This window comes from Hakea prostrata, chromosome 1, assembly GCF_041222555.1.
Source record: "Hakea prostrata isolate BN-2017 chromosome 1, UWA_Hpros_2, whole genome shotgun sequence".
Taxonomy (NCBI): domain Eukaryota; kingdom Viridiplantae; phylum Streptophyta; class Magnoliopsida; order Proteales; family Proteaceae; genus Hakea; species Hakea prostrata.
Window position 1 is genome coordinate 46,089,585 of NC_142600.1, and position 12,988 is coordinate 46,102,572.

The 12,988-nt window shown below is 40.0% G+C and overlaps 1 protein-coding gene across 2 annotated transcripts in view; it reads right to left on the bottom strand.

Annotated features, from left to right (window-relative positions):
• LOC149029039 (putative serine/threonine-protein kinase) overlaps positions 1-3,381 on the bottom strand; it is an 83,825-nt gene extending 80,444 nt beyond the window's left edge. For both annotated transcript variants that reach the window (XM_089140267.1, XM_089140261.1), the window contains exon 1: positions 3,082-3,381. The gene's annotated coding sequence lies outside the window, so the exon portion shown is untranslated. The remainder of the gene's footprint in view (positions 1-3,081) is intronic.
• Positions 3,382-12,988: the final 9,607 nt, after the last annotated feature.

Genomic DNA, 12,988 nt, shown 5'->3' on the forward strand with positions numbered 1-12,988 from the left:
AGGAGTTTTTTCACAAAAAGTTTCAAATTAAAGACGTATGGAAGCTACAGTACTTCCTAGGTCTAGCAATGCAAAGCAGACGATACCCCTATTGAGGCTAGAGCTAAACTCAAGGAGAAAGAAGGAGACCCAGTAGACAAAGGAAGATATCAAAGGCTAGTAAGAAAGCTCATCTACTTGTCCCACACCAAGCCTGACATTGCATATGTCATGGGGCTGGTGTCTGGCGAGCCAGTTCATGCATGATCCATATTCAACTCATATAAAGGCTGTTATTAGAATACTGCATTATTTAAAGGGAACTCCTGGAAGAGGGATACTTTTGTCACCCACGGATAACCTAAAGGTAGAAGCATATATTGATGCAGATTGAGCTGAGTCTCCTGATAGGAAGTCTATTTCAAGTTATTGTACTTTTATTGGAGGTAACCTAGATACTTAGAGGAGTAAGAAACAGAATATGGTAGCCTTATTCAGTACAGAAGTTAAATATAAAGCTATGGTTCATAAAGTTTGTGAGCTACTGTAGCTAAAAGGTCTGTTAGAAGACAATGGAGTTAAAGTCCCAAGTAATATTGTCAAATAATCCTGTGCAACGTGATCGAACCAAGCACATTGAGATTGACAGATTTTTGTCAAAGAAAAGCTAAAACAAGGGCTAATATGTATGCCTTTTGTGAGATCTCAACACCAAGTGGTTGATATTTCACCAAGGGAAGGAAGGAGATTTCCTCCCCACTGTAGGCAAATCAGGCATGATTAACATCTATGCCTCAACTTGAGGGGAGTGTTGGCTGGTTTGATTCTATTAGTCGGTCTTGGTTTGTTTATTTAGATTGTTATTTCTTGTTGCCCAAGTAAGGGTGTTTATGTAATATTGTGTTTTTCACTTCATTATAAATAAGAGGCTTAGGACCACATTGACCCAACAAGCCATTCTACCAAAATCAATTCTAACAACACTAGAAATCTGTTTTAAGGCTGTATTCTGAACTGCAATTAATGATAGTTCAGATTTTTAAAGGGTGATATTTTCCCTTTTCTGCCCTAATTGTTAGCCTAAAACTGTTTGTAATTCTTGCCCTAATTGTTACCTATATACCACTTGTCTACAACCCCAAACCTGGTCAAGTAAATTTGTGATCAAAGTAAGATGACAACATCAGAATCAACTACAAAAGCAGAACCTATAAACACTACAGCTGGAAATCCTGACAAAAATGATTACCAGCCCCTTGGTACTTACAATCCTAGGTGGGTCGAACTACTTAATGTAGTCAAGATCTTCCTACATTACTATATTGGCTAAGGACTTCTAGGACATAATACTGGCACTACTGTGAAACCAGGATACCCTGCAAACAAGGCTCATGCTTGTGAATACTGCAAGCAAGCTCATGAGACAAAACAGAATATGTCACTTTCACAGTAATACAACACCCTTAGTGCATTCCAGCAGAAGATTGACCCCTACAACATCTTTCAGCCTACCATTGCTGATGACATTGCAACCTATGATAAACACCTTGATGAAATCTGGGTGTATGGTCTCTTGGTTGGACTTAATGTCTAGTATGATCCCATTCGACTTCAAATTCGCAGCCAAGATCCCTTTCTAACTTCAGAAGAATCATACGCCTTTGTACACACAGAAGATTATTATCATGCTTCAATGCCTCTTTTCTCAACATCTAACAGATCCAGCTCCAAACTCAAACTGGAAGTAGTACGGAAGCACCAAAGGAAGTTATTAAATGTTGAATACTGTGGTAAAAAATGGCATACCAAAGAAAAATGTTGGAAACTACACAGAAAGCTGCGAACTTTACAGCAAAATGAAAGGCTGGTCATGGAAAGAATCAAGGATAAACTCAAGCCAATCTAACTGAAGCTGACCCTGCTCCTTCTAGTGACACGATCTCACAACTCTCCAATGAAGAACTACAAGCTCTCTATCGGTTACTACAAGTTGCCACCAATACCACCACTACATCTGCAACTACCTCTGCTCCCTCTAGCAATCACCAAGTCCAGTCAGGTGTCTACACCGTACCTTTTTATGCTAAAACTGTATTCTACTACTAGATTATCAATTTTGGGGCTACAGATCAGATGACTGGTTCTTTCATTCAATTCCATCAGTATACCCCTCTCTCCAAGAAAGATGTAATCCATGTGGAAAATGGATCGCTCTCTGTTTTTGGTAAATGCTTCATTCACTATTCTCCAACTCTAACCTTATCCTCAAATTTTTTATATCCCCTCCTTTTCTACTAGCCTATTTTCTTTTAGTAACTTTAGTAGGGATTTAAACTACACAGCTTCTTTCTTTTCTTCTCATTCTGTTGTACAGGATCTGGGAACATAGAGGACAATTGGACGTGGTAAGGTGCAAGATGGTTTGTATCTACTTGGGCCATATGTCTCCTCCCACTACTGCAACATCTTCACCACCTTTATACTTTAAGTCTTGGTTCATACACTTTAAATCCAAGGTATCAAACAAAAAGCCCATAACCTATATAACCCAACCCTAGGCCTATTCTGAGGAATTAAGCAAACCGGAGGTGGATCTGCATCACAGTACCTCATAAATAAGAGGTCATGAGTTCAACTCTCCTTGGAGCCTACCAAACACTCACTTCCCCACCCCCAACAACCCCAAAAATATAGACATTCTGCCACAAAGAAAACACTGCAGGGCTCATGTTCCAACGTGAACTCCAAAGACGCAAATATAGGTCCACTGCAACTCTAACTGATAGGTGTAGCAGAGTTAGCTTCAGAAACTCGAAGTTAACTGTTGAATTTAACAATAGCACAGAACTGTGAAGTTGGAATCCGGCCCAGTAAGTCAGTGACCAACTTGGATCTGATCAAACTTCAAATTGTAATGGTTACAAAAATATAATCATGAACTCAGTTTTCAGCAGAACAGTAATACTGAAAGCTTTAGCTCTAGTAGAAATAATGAAATGTAACAGCAAATCGAGGAAAATCAAAGATAAACCCGCGAAAACAAGAGGTACTTTATCTGGCAAAAAAAATTGAGAAAACTGCTCAAGAGTAGAGAAAGTTCACCTGCAATTTTGCAAACTGGATCAACTGAATGGTGAGACCTAGAAAACCGTGGAGGAAACTTTTAACGTGGTCTCTGTGAACGCTTCGGCTGCCTTTCTCCTCCCTCTTCTTCTCCTACCTCTGTTTCTTTTGCTTGAGAAAGGCGGATACGCAGGTAAAGGAGCAGTGGCACGAGTCATTCCACGGCTTCACAATGAATCAAGCTTTGTTACCTTAGGAGGGGCTACTCTGAAAACGACAGTTCTGCCGCTAATGCCATATTTCAACAGTTGAAGCAAAAACCACCACACTTGACTCACTTCAAAGCAAGGGGGGCCTTTGGGGGGGGCCCCCCCGGGGGGGGGGGGGGGGGGGGGGGGGGGGGAGGGAAAAAAAGGGGAAAAGTGGGGGGGTATTTCGCCCCCCATATAGAAATTTCGCCCCCAAATTTTTTTGAATATTTTAACCAATAATTTTGATAAATTTGATACTTATCCTAATCTGATGTAAATATGTGGTAAATTTGAATTATTTCTAAAAATTATTCCATTTAAATTCTCTTACCTAGTCACATTTAATATATTACCTTATGAGGCCTACATCATTAGGACATAATTGGAACGATTATCAAATCACTCTTAAGATTCTTTTATAAGATTCATTAATAATTTAAATTGTTTCCATAAATTATTTCATGTATACACTCTTCCCTAATCACATTTGGCATGTTGACTTTGATAATTTAAATTATTTCTTAATAAATATTTCCATTTAAATCTCCTGCCTAGCCACATTTAATGTGTTACCTTCTCAGGCCTAAATCATTCAGGCATTGTTGGAAAGATTAACGACGATTCTATTACAAAATATCTTCATAATGTAAATTGTTTCCATAAATTATTTCATGTATATATTCTTCCCTAACCCCATTTGGCATGTTAACTTTTGAGAACTAGATCACTAGAATATAGTTGGTAAGATTGCTCATTAATCTTGATGATTTTGCTATAAAAAGTTTTTCTATTTATAAGTTATTCTATATAGATTTTCTTCCAAATTACATTTAATACATTAACTATTGAGTCTTGAATCATTGTGATAAAATTGGTAAGATTGTGATACAATCGCGAGAAAATCGCCTAAAAAGTGCAAGAAATAGTATAAAAATCACACACAAAAAAAAAAAAAAAAAAAAATTTCCGAAATATCGCGAAATATCGCGATATCTCGCGATATATAGCCAGATATCGCCGATTTCTCGGGAGCGCGCCGCGGGGGCTAAATCGGCGATCTTTCGCCGATATTTCGGCGAAATTCGCCGAAATTTCTTTCAATGCTTCAAAGTTCAAATCAATTGGGTCAGCCGTTTAAACGCAGCCACACAACCTAGATGGTCTTACACTCAATAGAAAAGTCTAACCACAGTGTCTACTGTCTACTACGATAGTCAACGGAGATTCTAGAATTGAAAACAATCGCGCAAGGTTCGACGGCAATTTTATACGTTAAGGCGGACCAGTAATCTCATAAAATTGCAGCCGATAGACACCGAATTTTATACAGTCCATTTCCGCACGTCTATTTTCTTGTAAATGCATCAAACGATTGAAATTTTATTTCCTTGTCCATGTATGACATGTGTTTCAACATCACATCAAATGATTGAAATCCATTTATAAGTTACATCATTTATTTTTATTTTTTTGTAACAAATGCACTTTATATATAAGGAAATTGGGGTTGGAATATTACATATGTTGCCAGTAAGAATTACACCCACAATCTCTCCACTTAGAGGTGAGTTCTCAACCACTCCACTATCCTTCTATTGGCAACTTTTTAAATGATGTGACTCGTAAATTGACCTCAACATTTTGATGTAATGTTGGAACACATGTCACATATCTACAAGGAAAAGGACCATCCATTTCCTTGTAAGAAATGAACAGGATAATGGTCCGCCGATAGACCGCATACAAAATACAAATTCATTGGTTGTCATGTGAACTGGCATTAAAGATACAAGTTAAAAAAATAGAGTTTTTTTTACGTGTGGGTTTCTTTAGTAGACCGCCAAGTAATGTTGGGTCTCCTTAGTGTAATAAATTATGTATGGGTCTTAATTAAACTAACAGCATAGTTGTCGTTAAGCATATTAAAATTTCAAACGTAGAGAGACTAAAATGCCCCTCATATTATTTTAAAAAATATAAAATATAATAACATAATGTATTAAATAATATAAGGAGCATTTTGGTCCCTCCAAGTTTGAAATTTTAATATACTTAAAGGTGACTAACGGTGTTAGTCTGGTTAGGACCCACACATAATATATTGCACTATGGGGACCCAACATCAATTTGTAGTCCACTAAGGGGATCCACACATAAAATAAATAAATAAAAAAACTCTAAAAAATATTAATTACAACTATGATGATAGCGTCCCTTACCACCTCCACTGGTGTCCAAAGACTGAAATGTCAAAAGAACATTATTCATTCCCTAGTTATTACTTAGGCAATCACATTCCAAATCAGTCATTCATAACTACAACTGATGAATCATTCACATAAGGAAATAACCAATCATTCATGGCCAATATAGTAAGGGAATCACATGAGTAAAGTCCTACTGTAGTTACAGTAGTTACAACAATAATGTAACTATAAGTAAGTTATGAAAATAGTAGTATGATCATGCAATTCGAATCAAATATAAGCAATCATGTAAATTGGGTTATTTGTGAACAAACGTTCTTACCTTAGTTAACTTCGAAAAATTCTGGGAAAAAGTATGAAGATATGTCCAAGATTACCAAAAAAACCCTAAACAAGCATAAGTTAAGCATTAGGAACAAACCCTTGAAGATTGGAAGTGAAACTAACCAAAACAGAGTGAACTAATTGTCATTGACTCTGTTGGTCGGTCAAGCTTGGTTGCTCTGATCGACTAAGGCAGTTTGTACGGACTGAACCTCTGATTTTTTCTCCGTAACTCAACTTCCGGGATTCAAAACACTCTGAAATTTTAAAGAAAATTCTAAAATAGTAAACTAAGATTATCTAGCATAGTCTAAGCATCAACAATGATAATGGGAGTAGAATTCTAATTTAATCATGTTGGTAATTCTTCAAAAATAGTTCAATTCAATTAATTGACGGGGGAAAGATTCCTTACCTGGATTCGCTTTCCCTTACTTGAAGTATTCGCAGCGGAAGTCTAGATCCACGTTCTCGTTCCACCACCAAAGATTTACCGGCGAGATTCCACAATCACTGGGAAAGGGAATAATATCCACAACCCAAATGCCGTGGATTAATGGAATGAAGATCAAAAACTAGGAAAGGAAAATTTTCCAAGCCTGCGATTCTAAGAGAGAGGGAGAGAGAGAGATGGAGCCGCCGTTTCTCAGAGATAAATCTCGTGCGAATGAATCACTCAGTTACTCACTAATGCGGTGGTTACCAAAATATATAACCTATTTTGTAACCGCCCTAATAGTGAGTTTCCAATATTGCCCTTGGGCATTTAATTTATTAATCATATTAATAAATTCCAACAGCTCCCACTTGCACAAGGGCAAGTGTTAATCTTTCAATGTGTCCCAGACACACTTGTATATCCCAGATATACACATTCAATCTCTCTGCTATGTATCCCAGATACATAGACCTCTTGTGTCTCAGACACACATGTATATCCTAGATATACATATATATTGATCTCTTCACTATGTATCCCAGATACATAGACCACCTGTGTCCCAAACACTAATATCCACAATCATACTGGCAAAATGGGTTGTGCGACTGGTGATATACCTGCACGCGTGAGCCCCAAACTAGAAACCTTCCCAGAAGGCCAGAATGGCACATCACTCATAGAAACAAATCAAATAAGCATTAGTATAACACAGTGTCCTAGGTTTATTCAAACTCACCAGACTAAGATATCTCGATCCCTCTGAGAGATCACCTTCTTGTCCTTAAAATGTTCACTACTGTAACACATACAGTTGGCACCAGCAAACACTTTTTAGGGTGCAGTTGAATCAAACCTTTCCTTTCGCCCCAGACCATCACTACACTTAGGATTGACTCCTTTCCTGGTAGTGCCCCTTTAGGTCGAATCAATCATGACCATAGGTAACACCCCAAAGTAGCCACATCAACCCTTCGTTTCATGATGTCGTCGAAAGTCACTAAGAACACTAATGGACCATAAGGTCCAGGACTCACACAATGAGAGGAGCAGGGATCCATCCTCTTATTTCCAATGATCGCTAAGCACACATAGTATGATATATGTGCTATGGTGGAGCATTCTATATACAATAGAACGTATGTCCATCTCAACACCATACAGGTCTTAGTCTAGTCGCAACCTCTTGCGCCTAACCCGAGTTTCTTTATTGTCGCCACCCTAGCGCCACATAAAGTACTCGCACTGGCTCTTATAGGCAACATGAATAGTGGGAACATTCATGTCGATTCTCTTCACAATAGAGAAACTCATCTTGATTCCAAATCAAGGCGACATCATGATTATGAATTGACCTACACAAAGTCATTCACAATCCGTCTCATCTCTGCTCGCCTCCAAGGCGCCAGAGGTGAATGCTCGTGTGAGTGAGCCATTCTCTTGCCTATTGACATATCTTGTTTTATGCTAGCAAAACACAATCACACAGAAAGTGAATAAAAAAAATGCTGGAATGAACTCATATTACTCATTAATAAGAAAGTCTCAGTACAAAAATAAGTCACAATCTACGCAAGCCCAAGGATTTTACATGAGAAATAAAAACATCCTTGGCTATAGGTTTGGTAAGAGGGTCACTACCATCAAACTAGTAGATATGTGCTTAAGTACAACTTTCTTCCTTGATGTAATGTCTCTAACAAAGTGATATCTCAACTGTATATGTTTGGTCTTCCCATGATACTTGGGGTCCTTGACATAGCTAAGAGCTGCCGTACTATCACGAAGAGACAAAGGCAGCCTCTTTGGATGTCATCACAATCCCAAGATGTCGAAGGAATCTCCTCAACCAAACAGCCTCTTGAATCGCAGCTGAGCATGCCACATACTCGCTTCCATGGTCGAGAGGGATATACAAGCCTGCTTCTTGCTACATCACGAAATGGCCCCGCCATTCAGCAAGAAAGCATATCCAGAGGTTGATTTGCGCTCATCAATGTCTCCAGCCCGATCGGCATCACTATAGCCAACTAACCGCAAATCCGATCCTTGGTAACACAACATGTAGTTACTCGTTCCTCCGAGATATCTCAATATCCTCTTGATTGCTTTCAGTGCTCTATGCCCGGGTTTGATTGGTACCGACTAACCAAACCCACTGCATAACAAATATCCGGCCTAGTACATCATAGCGTACATAAGGCTACCCACCGCACCGGAATATGGAACTCTTTCCATCTTGGTTTTCTCCTCGGAGTCTTAGGACCCATATCAAGGCTCAAATGCAAACCCTTCTCCACTTTGGAGTATCAATTGGTTTGCAGTTGTGCATCAGTATCTCGTCAAGACATTGTCAATATAGGTCTCTTGAGATAAACCCAGTAATCTCTTTTGCCTATTTCTGACAATCTTGACACCAAGCACATGGCTTGCTTCACCCATGTCCTTCATATCAAATACGGAGGACAACCATTTCTTAATGGTTTCCAATAGCTCCTTGCTATTGCTAGCCATAAGTATGTCATCTACGTACGGTGTCGGAATGACATAATTATTATCGGATCTCTTGGTGTAAACACGGTGGTTTTCCTCAAGCATGGAAAAACCATTTTCCATCATAGCTTGGTGGAAGCGCACATTCCACTGTCTAGATGCTTGCTTTAAGCCATATATGGACTTCTTAAGCTTGCAGACTTTGCGCTCAAGTCCATGTGCTTCAAAGCCTTGAGGTTGATCCATATAGATCTCTTCCTCAAGTTCTCCATTGAGAAAAGCAGTTTTTACATCCATCTGATAAAGCTCCAAGTCCAACTGAGCAACAATGGCTAGTATGAGGAGAATTGAGGCAAACCTAACCACAGGGGAAAAAGTTTCCTCATAATCAACGCCCTCTCGTTGGGTGTAGCCCTTAGCCACTAAACGAGCCTTGAATCTCTCAATAGATCCATCCGCCTTTCTTTTGATCTTGAGAACCCACTTGTTCCCAATTGCCTTTCGGCCTGGTGGCAAGTCAACCAAGTCCCAGACATGATTAACTTTCATCGACTCCAACTCTTCCTTTATTGCTTTTAACCATTCCTTTGAGCTTGACCCCCCAAGAGCTTCCTGCACGCTCTTTGGTTCATGCTCATCGACTGAAGTCATCTCACAGTCGATCTCTTCAGGAGTTACCATGTAGGCTTCATCCTCTATGTCGAAACGTCAACGATGAACTAGCCCGCGCCCACTAGGGCGCAAGTGCATGTCAGATTGCTCACCGTCTAAGGTAGCTATCACATCTGCACTCCCACTCCCACTAGGATCTTCTGGATGAACCCCAGGTTCATTTTCCAGAATCTGAATCCCTGGAGTGACAAGACCACTATCTTGTATCTCAAAGAATTCCGATGATTCTTTGTTAACTCCTGAAAGAGATGGAAAATCATTCTCCAAGAATGTTGCATCCCTAGACTCAAGTTCCGTTCTCCTCTCACTCTCATCTAGTCCAATGAAGACATGGCCCTTTGAGGGTTCAGAATATCTCACAAAGATACACTTTCTTCCTCTGGGTCCAAGCTTTCCATATTGGTGAGAAGTAGAGTGAACATATGCTGCACATCCCCATGCGCGCAAGTAACTCAAATCTGGCTTCCTTCCGGTCCACAACTCATATGGTGTGGAAGGAACCGATTTGGTTGGAACTCTGTTGAGGATATAGGCCGCAGTCAGCAAAGCATCTCCCCAATAAGAGATGGGTAGATTTGCCTGCGCCATCATGGATCTCACCATGTCTAGCAAGGTTCTATTCCTCCTCTCAGCAACCCCATTTTGCTGTGGAGTCCCTGGAATAGTAAGTTGTCTAGATATCCCCTTTTCATCACATAACCCTTTGAACATATCGGAGAGATACTCTCTACCTCTATCCGTTCTAAGAGTTTTAATCCTTTTATCTAACTAATTCTCAACCAAGCTCATGAATTTCTTAAAACATTCCAGAGCTTTTGACTTATGAGAAATTAGATAAATGTGACCATACCTTGTATAGTCATCTATGAATGTGATGAAATAAGACTGTCCTTTTCTAGTATGCACATTCATGGGTCCACACACATCTGAATGGATAAGTTCTAAAGGAAGAGAGGCTCTCAAAGCCTTTTTAAATGGTTTTCTAGTTGTTTTTCCTGCTAGACATGACTCACAGGTTGGCAAATCAGATAGTGAACCTTGGCCTAAGAGACCTTCTCTTGCCAACCTGTTCATCCTATCTAAGCCAATATGTCCTAGTCTAGCATGCCACAAATTAGAATCAATACACACAGTATTTTGGCAAACAAAAGCACTACTAGAATTAAATGAATAATCAATTGTATCCAATACAATGAAACCATTATCAAGAAAACCATAACCATAAACTGTATCACCCAGATACAAAACCAAAGAATTGTTTTCAAATACAACTCTAAAACCATGTCTTAAAAGATAAATAACGAAACAAGATTTCGCCGAATGTCCTGGAGCATACAACACATCATGGAGTAACAAGCGTCGGCCACCTCGCAAAACTAATTTGCATGTGCCTATGCCATGAACCTCCACGCTTGAGCTGTTCCCCATCGTTATTCTTTTGCTTCCTCTTGAAATACGACGGTATTCCACGAAGCTCAAGCGTTCCCTTGTTATGTGTTCTGTCGCACCTGAATCAACAATCCACAAAGGATTTAGTTCAGCAAGCATAGTAGAACTTGTTACATAACAAGATGAGGTATAACACACAGTACATACCTCTTGCTCAGTGCAATCACGAGCAAAATGACCAGGCTTTCGGCACTTGAAGCAAATCAAAGCTGATTTCTTCTTGCCAGCACTAGTCCCCCTTGAACGCTTGGGCCCACTCTTGTTTTTGTTCCCACCCTGGTTACTTTGCTTGGACCGCTGAGGTTGAGGTTCTCTCTCTTGCGCTTAAAGCCTGCACCCTTACTAGTGCTAGCTTCAGCAGCAAATACATCAGTTTGAGGGGCATCGGACAACATCCGATCCTCATCAAGCTCTAGGTGCTTGGCAGCTTGATCGAAAGTCTTGACCTCATCAGCATGAGTCAAGAAGATCTTCATATGCTCCCAAGTCTTTGGCAATGACCTGATGACTGCGGAGACTTGCTCCTCATCAGTCTTCTGGCGCCCACATGCGCTCAACTCACTAATCATGTTAGACATGATGGTTATATGCTGCCTCATGGTGTGACCCTGGCGCATCTTATAACCGTCAAAGGTGAGTCCGAGCTGGCGGCCTCTTGTGGTGGAAGTCCCTCCATACTGGAACTTCACAGCCTCCCACAAAGACTTTGCAGTCCTATGCTTCTCATAACGAAGCATCAGGTCATCCCTCATGGAGCTCAAGATTGTAATCCTGGCTACCCGGTCTTTCCTCTTCCAAGCATTGTATGTATCAAGGTCCCTGCGATGCTGTGCAGTGGTACCTTCCTCAGGTGGGTTCATGGTCTGGTTTATGGTCTCCAAGCATATCCCCGCTCTTCCGGGAGATATTGCACCTTTCGGTGCCAGAGGTCATAATTCCTCTCATTCAGCTTATCTCCTTTAGTGAGGTCAGCAACAATGCTCTTGGTAGCAGCCATTTTTCTAGGGATATTACATACAAGAATGAGTTCAATAAATCTAGCATAAAACACAACTCATGCAACAACAAATCACACTAGCATAGTCAACCTATGAGATAAGCACTTAAACCAAAAGAGATGCTAAAAAACATTCAATCAAATTCTCATGCAAACCCACATAGCCTTATACACTAGCTTCATTCTGTGCAAGAAACATGATTGATAGACCCATAAATAAAAAATTGTTTTATTAAAATAAAACATGCAATCATGTTCAAGCTATGAGGTGGTTCACACAAAACACTTCTACCTCATTAGCTCCCACTAGGCCCCATTAGGCCCTCAATGCCCAAACACCACACAGATTGTCGGGCCATTGGTGTCCAGTAAGTTAGAAACACATTCTGAACTGGACAAACCAATATCCAAAAAAAATCCATATCCCAGACGAACTGCCGTCTGCCCAGACGGAATTCCGTCTGCCTTTTATGCCCAGACAGATGACCGTCTGCCCAGACGGAAATTCCGTCTGGCATTCTGTGACCAGACGGACGACCGTCTGGCCCAGATGGATGACCGTCTACCAGACGGAAATTCCGTTTGGGTCACTGTGACTAGTCTGATAATAGACGGACGACCGTCTAGTCAGACGGTCGTCCGTCTGGTCCACAGTGACCAAAAAACGACGATTTTTCAATTTTTTCTTGAACGAATTTTTTTTCAAAAAACGGTAAAACACGTTTTTTCACTCAAAAAATCATCCAAAAACACATGAAAAAAAAAATCCAACAATAAATTTTAAACAAAAAAAAAATCATCATGGATTATCAATTCATGCAAATCTTCATTAAGGAAATTCACAAGGATCTCCACTCGGATCCGAATCAAAATTAAGGGTTTCCAAAAACCCTATCAATTCTCCCATGGGTTTCGTATTAAACCCTGGATTCTCCGTAAACCCTTGATCCTCCTATTGGATCCATACAATAAAATTAAAACAATGGGGAGGAACAAAAAACGTGGGAACCTGTGGCTCTGATACCAATGTTGGTAATATTTCAAAAATAGTTCAATTCAATTAATTGACGGGGGAATGATTCCTTACCTGGATTCGCTTTCCCTTACTTGAAGT